Source organism: Ricinus communis, unplaced genomic scaffold, assembly GCF_019578655.1.
Source record: "Ricinus communis isolate WT05 ecotype wild-type unplaced genomic scaffold, ASM1957865v1 Ctg17, whole genome shotgun sequence".
NCBI lineage: Eukaryota > Viridiplantae > Streptophyta > Magnoliopsida > Malpighiales > Euphorbiaceae > Ricinus > Ricinus communis.
This window is the reverse complement of record NW_025963451.1, coordinates 48,420-62,500: the sequence shown is the minus strand read 5'-3', so window position 1 is coordinate 62,500 and position 14,081 is coordinate 48,420. Positions and strand designations below refer to the sequence as shown.

At 30.6% G+C, this 14,081-nt stretch overlaps 1 pseudogene; it reads right to left on the bottom strand.

Annotated features, from left to right (window-relative positions):
* Nucleotides 1-12,282: 12,282 nt before the first annotated feature.
* Nucleotides 12,283-13,853, bottom strand: LOC125368730 (annotated as a pseudogene).
* Nucleotides 13,854-14,081: the final 228 nt, after the last annotated feature.

The following is a 14,081-nucleotide window of genomic DNA, read 5'->3' as shown; positions in this document are numbered from 1 at the left end:
TATAAATGTTAAATGTAAATAATAAATTCAATTTATTTAAATAATATAAATAATAAATAAATTTAAATAATAAATATACGATAAATATACGTATAATAAATATATATACGTATAATAAATATACGTAAATAATAAATATTTTATTTAATTTTTATTATTTATTAAATATTAATATTAAATTCAAAATTATATTAAATAATTAAAATTAGAATTATATTCTATATTAAATAATTCTAAAATAAAAAAATTCAATATTAAAATTAATAAAATTTAAAATAAAGTTTTACAATTTGTAAATAAAATTGAATTTTTTTTTACAAATTAATAAAAGAATAAATTAATAAAAGATTAATGCATAAAATAAATATAATAAGAGATAAGAAGAGATGCGACCGCTTCCTACATATTTTATACCCTCTCCTACAAAGAAACTGGTAACACCAACTCCATTGGTAATTCCATCAATTATTCGTTTATCAAAAAAATGAATTAATTCAGCTAATTTTCTTATACCTCCAATAAAAGATATTTCATAAAAAGCATCTATGTAACCTCGATTATAGGACCAGTTATATATGACGTTTATTATTTTGTCCCAAAGAATTCTCTTAGAACCTTTTTGGCGAGCGAATTCAAGAAATTCAAATTTTGTAACGATGAATAAACAGGCTTATATAAAGAGGACGCTATAAATATTCCGAAAAAAGCTATACTGACTGAAAAATTGCATTTGTTACAAATTCATACCAATCCACAGAATTCTTTGAATTTTGATGCAAAGGTTTAAAGACAGGTTAACAGTTTTGACAATATATCCACCTCCATTCCTTTTTTGATTGAAGGAATTTGATTGAAAGGAATTCCTATGGCTCCAATAAACAAAACAAATAGTACCAAGACAAGCATAGGAAATAACATAGTATTATCCGATTCATGAGGATAGGCAAAAATCCTTTTAGTGTTAAAATTTTTAATAGTAATAAAAGGCCACATCATCTTTCTTACATTACCATCAATTTGATATGTGTTCTTCCAAAAAAGAAGCCCTTTCGTTATTATTCGTTGTTAAGAAGGTAATAAACCCAAACTTTCGTTAAGCATTTTTGATCCTTCTTTACCCCATAAAGATATTGAATAAAATGAACTGTTTTTTTACCACTGTAATTTTTTAAATGAACATTTAAATGTCCTTCAAAAGTAAGTAAATAAACCCGAAACATATAAAATGCAGTTAATCCGGCCGTGAAACAAGCTATTATTGCGAAAACCGGTGAATACAACCAACTATCGTTAAGAATTTCATCTTTGGACCCAAAAACAGGCGAAGGGTGGAATACCACAAGAGAAAGTGTTCCTAAAAAAAAAGCAGTTTTGTAGTTGGAATATGTTTTGTTAAACCACCCATAAGAATCATATTTTGACTCTTATCTGGAGAATAACCAACAATAGCTTCCATTGGATGAATAATGGATCCAGATCCTAAAAACAATAATGCTTTCGAATAGGCATGAGTAATCAAATGAAATAAAGCGACTCGATAAGACCCCATACCTAGAGCTAACATCATATAACCTAATTGGGACATTGTAGAATAGGCTAAACTTCTCTTAATATCTTTTTGGGCAAGAGCTAAAGTAGCTCCTAAAAATACTGTTATTATACCTATCAAAGCTATTAGATTCATTATGTAAGGTATGACTACAAAAGAGGAAAAAGTCGAGCTACAAGAAAAATTCCTGCCGCTACCATAGTAGCAGCATGTATTAGAACCGAAATAGGAGTAGGCCCTTCCATGGCATCCAGTAACCATACATGGAGAGGAAATTGCGCCGATTTAGCAATTGCGCCAGAAAATACTAGAAAGGCACACAAAGTAACAAATAAAAAATGAACCTGATTATTAGAAATCAAGTTATTCAATATTTTGAACAAATCCCGAAATTCGAAACTGCCCGTTATCCAATAAATGCCCAAAATTCCCAATAATAAGCCAAAATCCCCTACACGATTAGTTACAAAGGCTTTTTGACAAGCATTCGATGCAATGGGTCGTGTGAACCAAAACCCTATTAATAGATAAGAACACATTCCAACCAACTCCCAAAAATATAAATTTGTATCAAATTAGAACTAGTAACTAATCCCAACATTGAGTATTGAAAAAACTCATATAAGCAAAAAATCTCAAATAGCCTTGATCATGGGACATATAATTGTCACTATAAAAAGAACCATAATTCCAACTGTAGTAATTAATACTGACAAAATAGAAGTAAGTGGGTCAATCAAGTGTCCGAATTCTAAAGAAAAATCATTATTGATAGTCCACGACCATATATATTGATAAATAAAACTGCTATTTATTTGGTGAATAGACAAGTCGATTGAAAAAATCATGACTATACTTAACAAGAAAAGGCTTGGAAAAGCCCACATACGACGAAGTTTTTTGTTGCCGCCGGAAAAGTAGGAGTCCCGCTCCTATTAACATAGGGCTGGGAATGTAACAAAGGTATGATCCATGAATATTGATATATATGTTCCATAAAAAAACTTTTTGAATTGATAATTAATTGTTTCTTGTTTCTGATTCATCGGCTCTTATATCTTTTTAAATAAGTCAGTCAATAAAAAAAATATGTAAAACTTCAATCGAATTTTATATTCTTAATTATTCTGAATTTTCCAAAATACTTCACATACAAAATACTTCACATATTTAAATCAAAAAGTTAAAATTGGTCAAATCAAATAAATAAAAATATTAGTGAAAAAAAAAATAAATACTTATTACTTATTCTAAATCAAAAAATAAAATAAATTAAAATTTTATTATTAAAATTTTATTATTAATATTAATTACATTCCATAATTATTAAATATTAATTACATATACATAATTATTACATTAATTATTAATATTAATTTAATTACATAATTACAAGTTTTTATATACATAGAGAAAAGATAAAGAATTTTAACAATTATAAGAAAAGTAGTATTTTTTTTCTTGATAGAAATAAAAAAAGAAAGATGATTTTATCGGATCCTTACTGGATCAAAATAATTATTTTTTTGAGTTCTTTTATTTTTTTTTTTATTCAGAATTATTAACTAGTGGATTTTGGAACGGATTTATTGCCTTTCATTATGTTTGTAGAAAAGACTATCATATTTGAAACTTTTCCTTTACATAAGATAAAAGCAAAGAATTACTAAAATTTTTTTCCTTTTTTAACAAATTAATAGCCTCATTCAATTTGAAAATTTTAATTCAATTAGATATACTTTTTTTTCGAGTTTGACCAATTACTAGAAAAATGAAGTTAAAGAATCTTTTATTAGGATAAATCCAATTTAGAGTCTTAAACTTTATTGCTGTATTTTATTCCACGTATATATGGAATATAACGAAAAAGGCAGAAATAGAAAAAAAAAATAAGCGGATAGGCTTCTTTTTTGACAAGAGTATAATTGAGAGACTAAATACATAGATATAGTAAAGAACAATTTTGTTTTGAACAATAAATGTCTTTCACATCCAACTATAACAATAAACAACTTCTTTATTATGGCAGTTCCAAAAAAGCGCACTTCTAGATCAAAAAAGCGTATTCGAAAAAATATTTGGAAAAAAAAGGGATATTGGGCAGTATTGAAAGCTTTTTCATTAGCGAAATCTCTTTCTACAGGTAATTCAAAAAGTTTTTTTGTGCAACAAATAAAAAATAAAAGGTTGGAATAATCTGATTTGACTTGACACGAGAAAGGGTCTAATTTCGTTTATTGTTTATAATTTCTAATAATTTAGAATATAAATTTCTAATATAAAATAGAAATATATATAATATAGAATGAAAATATATAAAATATATAGAAAATATATAAAAGGATTTCCATTCTTTTTTAATGTTTTGTTTGAACTAATAAATATTAAATTACACTCCTTTTGCTTTTTTCATATGTAGACTAAAGAATTCTTTTTTATACTGAATTCTAAAACTGGTACTTTTGCAAAAAGAAAAAAAAGAAGACACAAAGTTTCACCTTTCTTTTTTATTGTTAGGATATTTTATCATTTTCGGGATGGGGATTATTATTTAAATTTTATTTTCCCCATCGACCCATTTATCACAATCACAATACTAAACATTCATAAGTTTTTCTTTTTTATACTATTTGCATTCTTTTTTATACTATTTGCATATAAAAGAAGAAATCTAAGACCTTTAGTCAAAAAAATTGACCGTTAAAATAATTGATTAAGTTTAAAATTTTTAACTTACTTAACAATTATTATATTTATATTATTCTAAATCGCTATATATAATAGATTCTTTGTTGCTTTCAATCTAATTAATAAAAAAAGCACCTTTTATCTTTAGATTTTCTCTTTAGAAAAAATGTGTCAATTTTGAATGATCTACTTTATGCTTGATGCTTGCGCTTGAAATTAGAATGAATCAAGGCATGTATTAAATTTGAAATTAGATATTTGAAATTAGATAAGAGTTTTTTTTTTATTATTAACTGAATTTGGCTTCATTAATTTGAATGTTTCAAAAAAAAATATTGCATTGAATTGACTCCCTCAAGCTCGACGATTAAATAAAAATGGATTATTATGATTTCGAGTAAGCCGCTATGGTGAAATCGGTAGACACGCTGCTCTTAGGAAGCAGTGCTAGAGCATCTCAGTTCGAGTCCGAGTGGCGGCATAACATCCTATAATTATCAAAAGGATACAATAAATCCTATAATGAATTCAATTCCTGATTTCACCATAGCGGCTTACTTTTCTAATTAAAGAGCCTTTTTATTTTATTTATTATTATTAATTTATTAATTTAAAATTTTTTAAAAATTTTATGATATTTTCAACTTTAGAACATATATTAACTCATATATCTTTTTCAGTCGTGTCACTTGTAATTTACAATTCATTTGATAACTTTAGTAGTCGATGAATTCGTTGAACTATATGATTCGTCAGAAAGGGCATGATAACCACTTTTTTCTGTATAACAGGATTATTAGTTACTCGTTGGATTTCTGGGGGACATTTACCATTAAGCGATTTATATGAATCATTAATCTTTTTCTTTCATGGGCTTTTCCATTATTCATATGGTTCCGTATTTTAAAAAACATAAAAATTATTTAAGCGCAATAACCGCCCCAAGTACTTTTTTTTACCCAAGGGTTTTGCTACTTCAGGCCTTTTAACTAACACGCATCAATCCAAAATCTTAGTGCCTGCTCTCCAATCCCAGTGGTTAATGATGCACGTAAGTATGATGATATTGGGCTATGCAGCTCTTTTGTGTGGATCATTATTATCAGTAGCATTTCTAGTAATCACATTTCGAAAATCATAAGAATTGTTGATGTTGATAAAAGCAATAATTTATTAAATGATTCATTTTCCTTTAGCTTTAGTGGGATACAATATATGATGGAAGAAAGAATGTTTTAAAAAATATTTCTTTTCTTTCTTCTAGGAATTATTACAGGTTTCAATTGATTCAACAGATTAGATGACTGGGGTTATCGTATTATAAGTATAGGGTTTATCTTTTTTAACCATAGGTATTCTTTCCGGGAGCAGTCTGGGCTAATGAAGCATGGGGATCATATTGGAATTGGGACCCCAAGGAAACTTGGGCATTTATTACGTGGACCATATTCGCAATTTATTTTCATACTCGAACAAATAAAAATTTTGAGGGTTTAAATTCCGCAATTGTCGCTTCTATTGGTTTTCTTATAATTTGGATATGCTATTTTGGAGTTAATTTATTAGGAATAGGACTACATAGTTATGGTTCATTTACATTAACAATTAACATCTAATTGGATTGAAGAAAGGAAAGGGTCTGACGGATGCAGCTATATGGGGCAGCAAAGCATATATACAAAAAGCTTCAGGTAAACCGTTGAGAACCTTTTGAATCATTATATTACTTGATTCAAAAAGTCATTATATTACTTGATTCAAAAGTTCTCACAAATGCCAAAATATTTAGTTACAATTCCGTTTTTTTTTACTTAAGCTTAAATTTAAGAGACGAAAAATAAGTTTTTCCTTGTATAACATAACGATTTTAAAAAATGAAAAATCATAGGATTTCTTTTTCATTTTGAGTTTTATTTAGAAAAACTATCTATAAAAATAATTAGATAGAAGAGCTTCGACCCTGTCAGCTGATAATGAAAAAGGAAATCCGGATAAATACCAATACCTATTACAGGCGGAAGGATAGAGATCGAAACAAATAACTCCCTCAGTCCAGAATCAAAAAAATAAGAGTTTGGAGCATTAAACAGCTTGTATCCATAAAACATCTGGCGTAACATAGATAATAAATAAATAGGAGTTAATATCATTCCAACTGCCATTCCAAAAGTAATTACTATTTTTGACATTAAAAGATATTTTTGGCCGGTAATTATTCCAAAAAATACTGCCAATTCCGCAAAAAAACCGCTCATGCCTGGTAATGCAAGGGAAGCTAGTGATAAGATACTGAATGTCGTGAATATTTTTGGCATTAGTGTAGCCATTCCGCCCATTTCATCAAGATACACACGACGTATTCTATCATAACCCGTTCCTGCTAAGAAAAAAGTGCAGCGCCAATAAACCCATGTGATATTATTTGTAAAATGGCTCCATTGGGTCCCATATCACTTATAGAGCAAATTCCTATAATTATGAAACCCATATGAGATACAGAAGAATAGGCTATTCTTTTTTTTAAATTTCGTTGACCAGGAGATGTTGAAGCTGCATAGATTATTTGCATGACGCCTACTATTATCAACCAGGGAGAAAAGATAGAATGAGCATGAGGTAATAATTCCATATTGATTCGAACCAACCCATACGCCCCCATTTTTAATAAGATTCCGGCTAGAAGCATACAAGTACTGTAATGTGCTTCCCCATGGGTGTCTAGTAACCATATATGTAAGGGTATAATCGGTAATTTGACAGCAAAAGCAATAAGAAATCCAATATAAAAAAATATTTCTAGCGCCACAGGATATGATTGATTGGCTGATGTTTCAAAATTGAATCTTGGTTCATTGGAACCATATAAAGCGATACCCAAAGCTCCCATTAATAAAAAAACGGAACCCCCGGCAGTATACAAAATAAACTTTGTAGCTGAATACAGACGTTTCTTTCCCCCCACATGGATAGAAGTAGATAAATGGGAATTAATTCTAACTCCCACATGATAAAAAAAAGCAAAAGATCTTGAGAGAAAATAATCCTATTTGGCCACTATACATTGCTAACATCAGAAGAATTAAATAAGCGGGAATCACGAGTAATTGGCCAAGCCGCTAAAGTAGCTAAAGTGGTGATAAATCCTGTCAGTAAAATAGGGCTTAAAGAAAATCCATCTATTCCCAATCTCCAGTAAAAATCAAAAAATTGGATCCATTTATAATCTTCTGTTAATTGGATTAATGGGTCGTCCAATTGGAAATAATAAGAGAACGCATAAGTCATTAAAAGGAGTTCTAAAATACATATAAACAAAGTATACCACCTAATTACCTTATTTCCTCTATGGGGGAAAAGAAAATTAAGGAACCCGCAGATATCGGTAAAACTACAAATATTGTTAACCAAGGAAAAGAATTCGTGGTAAAGGCAAGATACATTTGGACTAGAAAAACCCGTACTCGAAAACATAATATATATATATTTTTTGTATTTTTTGTTTTTCGAGTACGGGTTTAATCAATAAACATAAAATCAAATGCATTCAAGTGGATTTTTCTGAAAGTATCAATAAGCTAGACCCATGCTTCCAGGTTGTTTCATGCCATAAATAAACTCGAACACTCAAGGAAATCAGTTGGACGGGCGGATTCACATCTCTTACAACCAACACAGTCTTCTGTTCTTGGGCAGAAGCGATTTGCTTAGATTTACACCCATCCCAAGGTATCATTTCTAATACATCTGTGGGGCAGGCTCGGACACATTGAGTACACCCTATACATGTATCATAAATCTTTACTGAATGCGACATTGGATTTCTAAATTTTTTAACGTCATAAAATTTCAATCTAGTTAATTTCTAAATGAATCATCATATATTTAGACACCAGACGAATCAATGATTTATCAGAATTTTTCTATTGAATTCTGGATCGACTCGTGAGATAGGGCCAGGATACTTTAATTTCGTACGTTTTCGCAAACATGATCGGATAAGTTACGTATCATACATGCCAACTTGAATTAATGAATATGAAAATTATATTCTATATGATTAATCCTACTTATTCAACAAATTCGATTGATTGATACGGATTGATTTTCTGTTACGATAAATTGACGAAACGATAGCTGGTCAATAGCTGCTTCAGCGGCTGCAATAGCTATAACAAAAATTGAAAAATATTTCCCTTTAATTGGCGACTATCAAAAAATCAGAAAATGTTACGAAATTTATATTAACTGCATTCGAGTATAAGTTCAAGGCACATAAGGGCTCTAACCATATTTCTACTCGTGATCAATCCATAGATACCGATAGAAATAAATAGAGCACTCAAAACGAGTACATGTTCGAGCATCATTGACCAACTCCTTATCAATTTCGATTTATTTCAATATGAACAACAATTCAACATCAACAGATTGGATTGACTAGAATAAGAATATCCAAAGTACAGAACAAAGAAATATATGGATAATAGATCAAATATGGATAATAGAATAATAGATCAAATAAAAGAATTTATACATAAATAATCTTTAAATGGGATTGAAGAAAATAAATGTGATAACATAGAACAAATAGATTGGGGTTACTAATTCTAAAGATTTATTGCTGACGAGCCGCAGCAATCGCACCTATCAAAGCAACTAAAAGAATTATTGAAATGAATTCGAACGGAAGAAAAAAATCTGTTGATAAATGAATTCCAATTTGTTGACCATTACTTATTAAATCTTGTTCTATAATCTGATTTGTTTTTGTAGTCCAAATAATCCCGTACCATGACGTATCTGGAATAATAGTAATTAGTGAAACAAAAATACTTGTACAAATTAAGGAAGTAACTCCAGTTCCAACAGTCCAAAGATTAAAATCTTTGTAATATTCTGAACCATTCATGAACATCACGGCAAATATAATTAAAACGTTTATGGCTCCCACATAAATAAGGAGCTGCGCAGCACTACAAAATGAGAGTTGATAAAATATAGAATAAAGATATACAAACAAGAACCAATCCCAATGAAAGGCAGAATAAATTGGGTTGGTAAGTATCTCACTCCTAGACCTCCTAATATAAGACCTAATCCCATAAAAAATAAAAGAAAATCATGTATTAGTCCAGGCAAATCCATTGCACGTAAAATAAGAGATAAAAAAATTGAATTGTTTTTTCATGACCTTATTGACCTGACCAGGAAAAACTTATTTATAATAGGTTCTAAACCCTAAGGGGTGAAAATTACTATAGGTACAGCTATTGTATGAATCTCATTCTTTCTCGAAAAAGGCATTCTAAATTAAATTTTAGAAATAATTATGGCTAGAATTACGCATATATTAATAGATTTTCACAAAAAAATAAAGCCGCGATGCAATTCTGACCAATCAAGTCAATAGTTGGAATTTGTAATTTTTGTATTTATTGACCAAGAAAAATAAAAAAAAAACCTATTGCAGCCCTTTAGATCAAAACAGAATTTTAGTTTAATAATTGTACTTTTTAATCAATCAAAGCGGGTTATCTTTTTTGTTTCTAGTTGAATTCAAAATTGTTCGAATTGTATAATCGTCGACTACTGACATTGGTAAACGACCTAAAGCAATTTGATTATAATTCAATTCGTGACGATCATAAGTGGAAAGTTCATATTCTTCAGTCATTGATAAACAATTTGTTGGACAATACTCAACACAGTTGCCACAAAATATACAGATTCCGAAATCAATACTGTAATTAAGCAACCGTTTCTTTCGAATGTCAGTTTCCAATTTCCAATCAACAACAGGTAGATCTATAGGACATACCCGAACACATACTTCACAAGCAATGCATTTATCAAATTCAAAATGGATTCGACCATGGAAACGCTCCGATGTGATTAATTTTTCATAAGGATATTGAATAGTTACAGGTAAACGATTTGCATGGGATAAGGTAATCATGAAACTTTGACCAATATACCGTGCAACTCGTATGGTTTGTTGCCCATAATTCATGAACCCAGTTACCATGGGAAACATATCGTGAATATTTATGAATGATTTTCTATTTGTTTTTTCTCTTATTTGGATTTGAGAAACAAGCCATGAATGTAGAAAAATATTCCTTTTTATTCTTTTATAGCGAAGGAGTTGGAAGAGGTTGTTAATAAGAGATTGCCGAGAGAAATAGGTAAAAGAAATTTCCATCCAAGATTTAAAAGTTGGTCCATTCTTAGTCTAGGTAAAGTCCATCTTGTTGTGATAGGAATGAACAAGAACAAATAAGTTTAACCAATGTAATACAGATACCGATTGTTGTTCCAAAAACTCCACCTATTTTATTTGTTTCCAAAGGCTCAGGAACGAATATATATGGAATAGAGATATTCCAACCGCCCAAGTAAAGAACTGTTACAAATAATGAAGAAACTAATAAGTTTAGATGGGAAGCAATATAAAATAAACCAAATTTGATACCTGAATATTCGGTTTGATAACCTGCTACTAATTCTTCTTCTGCTTCTGGTAAATCAAAGGTAATCTCTCACATTCTGCTAGAGAGAAATAAAAAAATGATAAATCCTATAGGTTGACGCCACAAATTCCACCCCAAAAACCCGATTTTGATTGTGCCTCAACTATATCAACTGTACTTGAACTGTTAGATAATCATAGTCGGCGAGAACATCACTGTTCCCATCGCTATTACAGAACCGTACATGAGATTCTCACCTCATACAGCTCCTCGAAGGCCATAAATAAATTTAAGGAGATCGTATTATTTATTTTGCTATATTTGTAGGATATATAGGATCAAAATAAAATAAATCTATCGACGTTCCAAAAGTCGCGCAATGAAATTCTATCTGTTATAATACTCACAAAAAGTACTTCTGAATTGATCTCATCCTTTAATAGTTTCAATTTTTCTTTCTTGAGTAATAACTTCAAAATTTTTCAATAAAATACTCTTTATTACTCTTTCTAATTTATTTAAAAAATATTCTTTGTAAAACTACAAGAGATATTTCAACCTATTATTTTTGATTACGAAAAGAATTAGATATTCCGAATTATGATACGAATTCCATCTATATGAATATAGATATAGGAAAAAGCAGAAAAAGATTGATTTTTTATTGTAATTAGATTTAGATTCTTTTTTTTTCGTTCCTATTCTTCTTTCTGAAAAAAAAAAGAAAAAGGGGATTCAAAAAGGGAAAGGATTATTTCGTTCCTGATAGTCATTTCTTTAATCGGTGGACAGGAGCATACTCTGAATCGGAATCATGGGGAGTACTGCCTGATCATTTCTACCAACTTAAAGCCCCAATTAATATACTTTTCTATTTTGCGGAAATATCCTTTTAGATAGATAATTAAAATTTTAGATAGATAATTAAAATAGATAATTAAAAAAAATCTCTATTACTAATCCTTTGTGTATCTTGGTGTTCCTAACCGTCCACTCATTTTTGTTCAATCGCCTGTTAGCATTATGGTAATACATATAAATTAAATGATAGTAAAAACTCAATAAGGTTGATCTTTTGAGCCCGCTTCAAGCCAGGATGACTAATCAACCAATCTTGGGACAAACAGTCTTCTTTTCTTATGTTTATTTCTATTTTACTCTTGTACATAGGAAATGAGTCTTCATTTTTTACTGCAAATTTACAAGCTGTTTTCTTTCACTCATATAACTATTCAATTTAGTTCCTTAACCCAAATGATGAATAAAAAATGAAGATATCTATTCAACCGATTTCGCCTTCTTCCTAAAAAGAAAGGAATAGGGAAAAGTTTATGTTTCAACGAATCACACGTAGAGATATGGATAACACACAAAGAGTTAATGGTATTTCATAACTAATCGATTGAGCAGCAGCTCGTAGACCACCCAAAAAGAATATTTATTATTTGATCCATATCCTGACATAAGAAGTCCAATGGGAGCAATACTTGAAATGGCAATCCATAAAAAAACACCAATATTTAGATCAGTTAAAACAAGGTGATAGCCAAAGGAATTACTGAATAGCTTAATAGAGTTGATATGACTGCTATGGATGGTCCGATACTGAATAAACGAGTATCCCCCCTAGAGGGAAAAAGATTCTCTTTAAAAAGTAGTTTTGTGCCATCCGCTAGAGCTTGAAGAATTCCTAAAGGACCGGCATATTCAGGTCCAATACGTTGTTGTATCCCTGCAGATATTTCTCTTTCTAACCATACAATTACCAGTATGCCTGTCGTGATTCCCAATACAAGAATCAAAATAGGGACAAACACCCATATAATTCCATAGACCTCGTTTAAGGATTCTAATCTAGAAAAGAATTGATAGCGTGTACTTCTGTTGTATCAATTATCATTTCAACGATCAACTTCTCCCATAATGATATCTATACTACCTAGTATTGTCATAATATCGGCCAATTTCATTCTTTTAACTAATTCGGGAAGAATTTGCAAATTGATAAAACCCGGCGGGCGAATTTTCCATCTCCAAGGAAAACCACTCTGATCCCCTATCAGAAAAATCCCCAATTCTCCTTTTGGGGCTTCGACTCTCACATAAAGTTCTTGTTTCGGTAATTCAAAAGTAGGAGAAGTTTTTTTACTAATGAATCGATATTCGAAATCGTTCCATTCTGGATCCCTTTCAAAACGTCGGGTTTCTAAATTCTCATAGGGCCCCCCCGAGATTCCTTCCAGAGCCTGTTGAATAATTTTTATAGATTCCATCATTTCACCGATTCGGACTAAATAACGAGCTAATGAATCTCCTTCTTTTTGCCACTGGACTTCCCAATCAAATTCGTCGTAACACTCATAATGATCAACTTGACGAAGATCCCATTGTACTCCGGAAGCTCGTAGCATTGGTCCGGATAAACCCCAATTTATTGCTTCCTCTGCACCAACAATACCTACTCCTTCAACTCGTTCTAAAAAAATAGGATTTCGCGTAATAAGTTTTTGATATTCAGCAATTCCTGTTAAAAAATAATCGCAAAAATCCAAACATTTATCTATCCATCCATGAGGTAGATCGGCCGCTACTCCCCCGATACGAAAATAATTATGCATCATTCTCATACCGGTGGCAGCTTCGAATAAATCATATACTAACTCTCTTTCTCTAAAAATATAAAAGAAAGGAGTCTGTGCACCAATATCCGCCATAAACGGACCAAGCCATAACAAATGAGAGCTATACGACTCAATTCCAACATAATTACTCTGATATAGCTAGCTCTTTTAGGCACTTGAATATTTCCTAACAGTTCTGGACCATTTACTGTTATTGCTTCTGTGAACATAGTAGCCAAATAATCCCAGCGTGTTACATAGGGCAAATATTGTATAATTGTTCGATTTTCCGCAATTTTTTCCATCCCTCTGTGTAAATAACCTAAAATTGGTTCGCAGTCAATAACATCTTCACCGTCTAGAGTAACGATGGGTCGAAGAACACCATGCATTGATGGGTGGTGGGGACCCATATTGACTATCATAAGGTCTTTTCGTGTAGCTGATACATTCATAGGGGTTTCCTCGATCCATTTTTTCATGAATTACTGAGAAACAAAAGAAGTTCATATTAAGATTTAAGAAATCAAATAATTCAAAAAACTCTTCACATTAACGAGTTTTTGACTCCCGAATATCCAACCGGCTAATTAATTCTTTATAACGTACTCTATTTTTCTTTTGCTAAATAAGACAGCAGTCGTTGCCGTTTTCCTAGAATTTTCCGCAAACCTCTCTGAGATAAATAGTCTTTTCTATGCAATTCCAAATGTGAAGTAAGTCTTCGTATCTTATTAGTGAAACTTACTATTT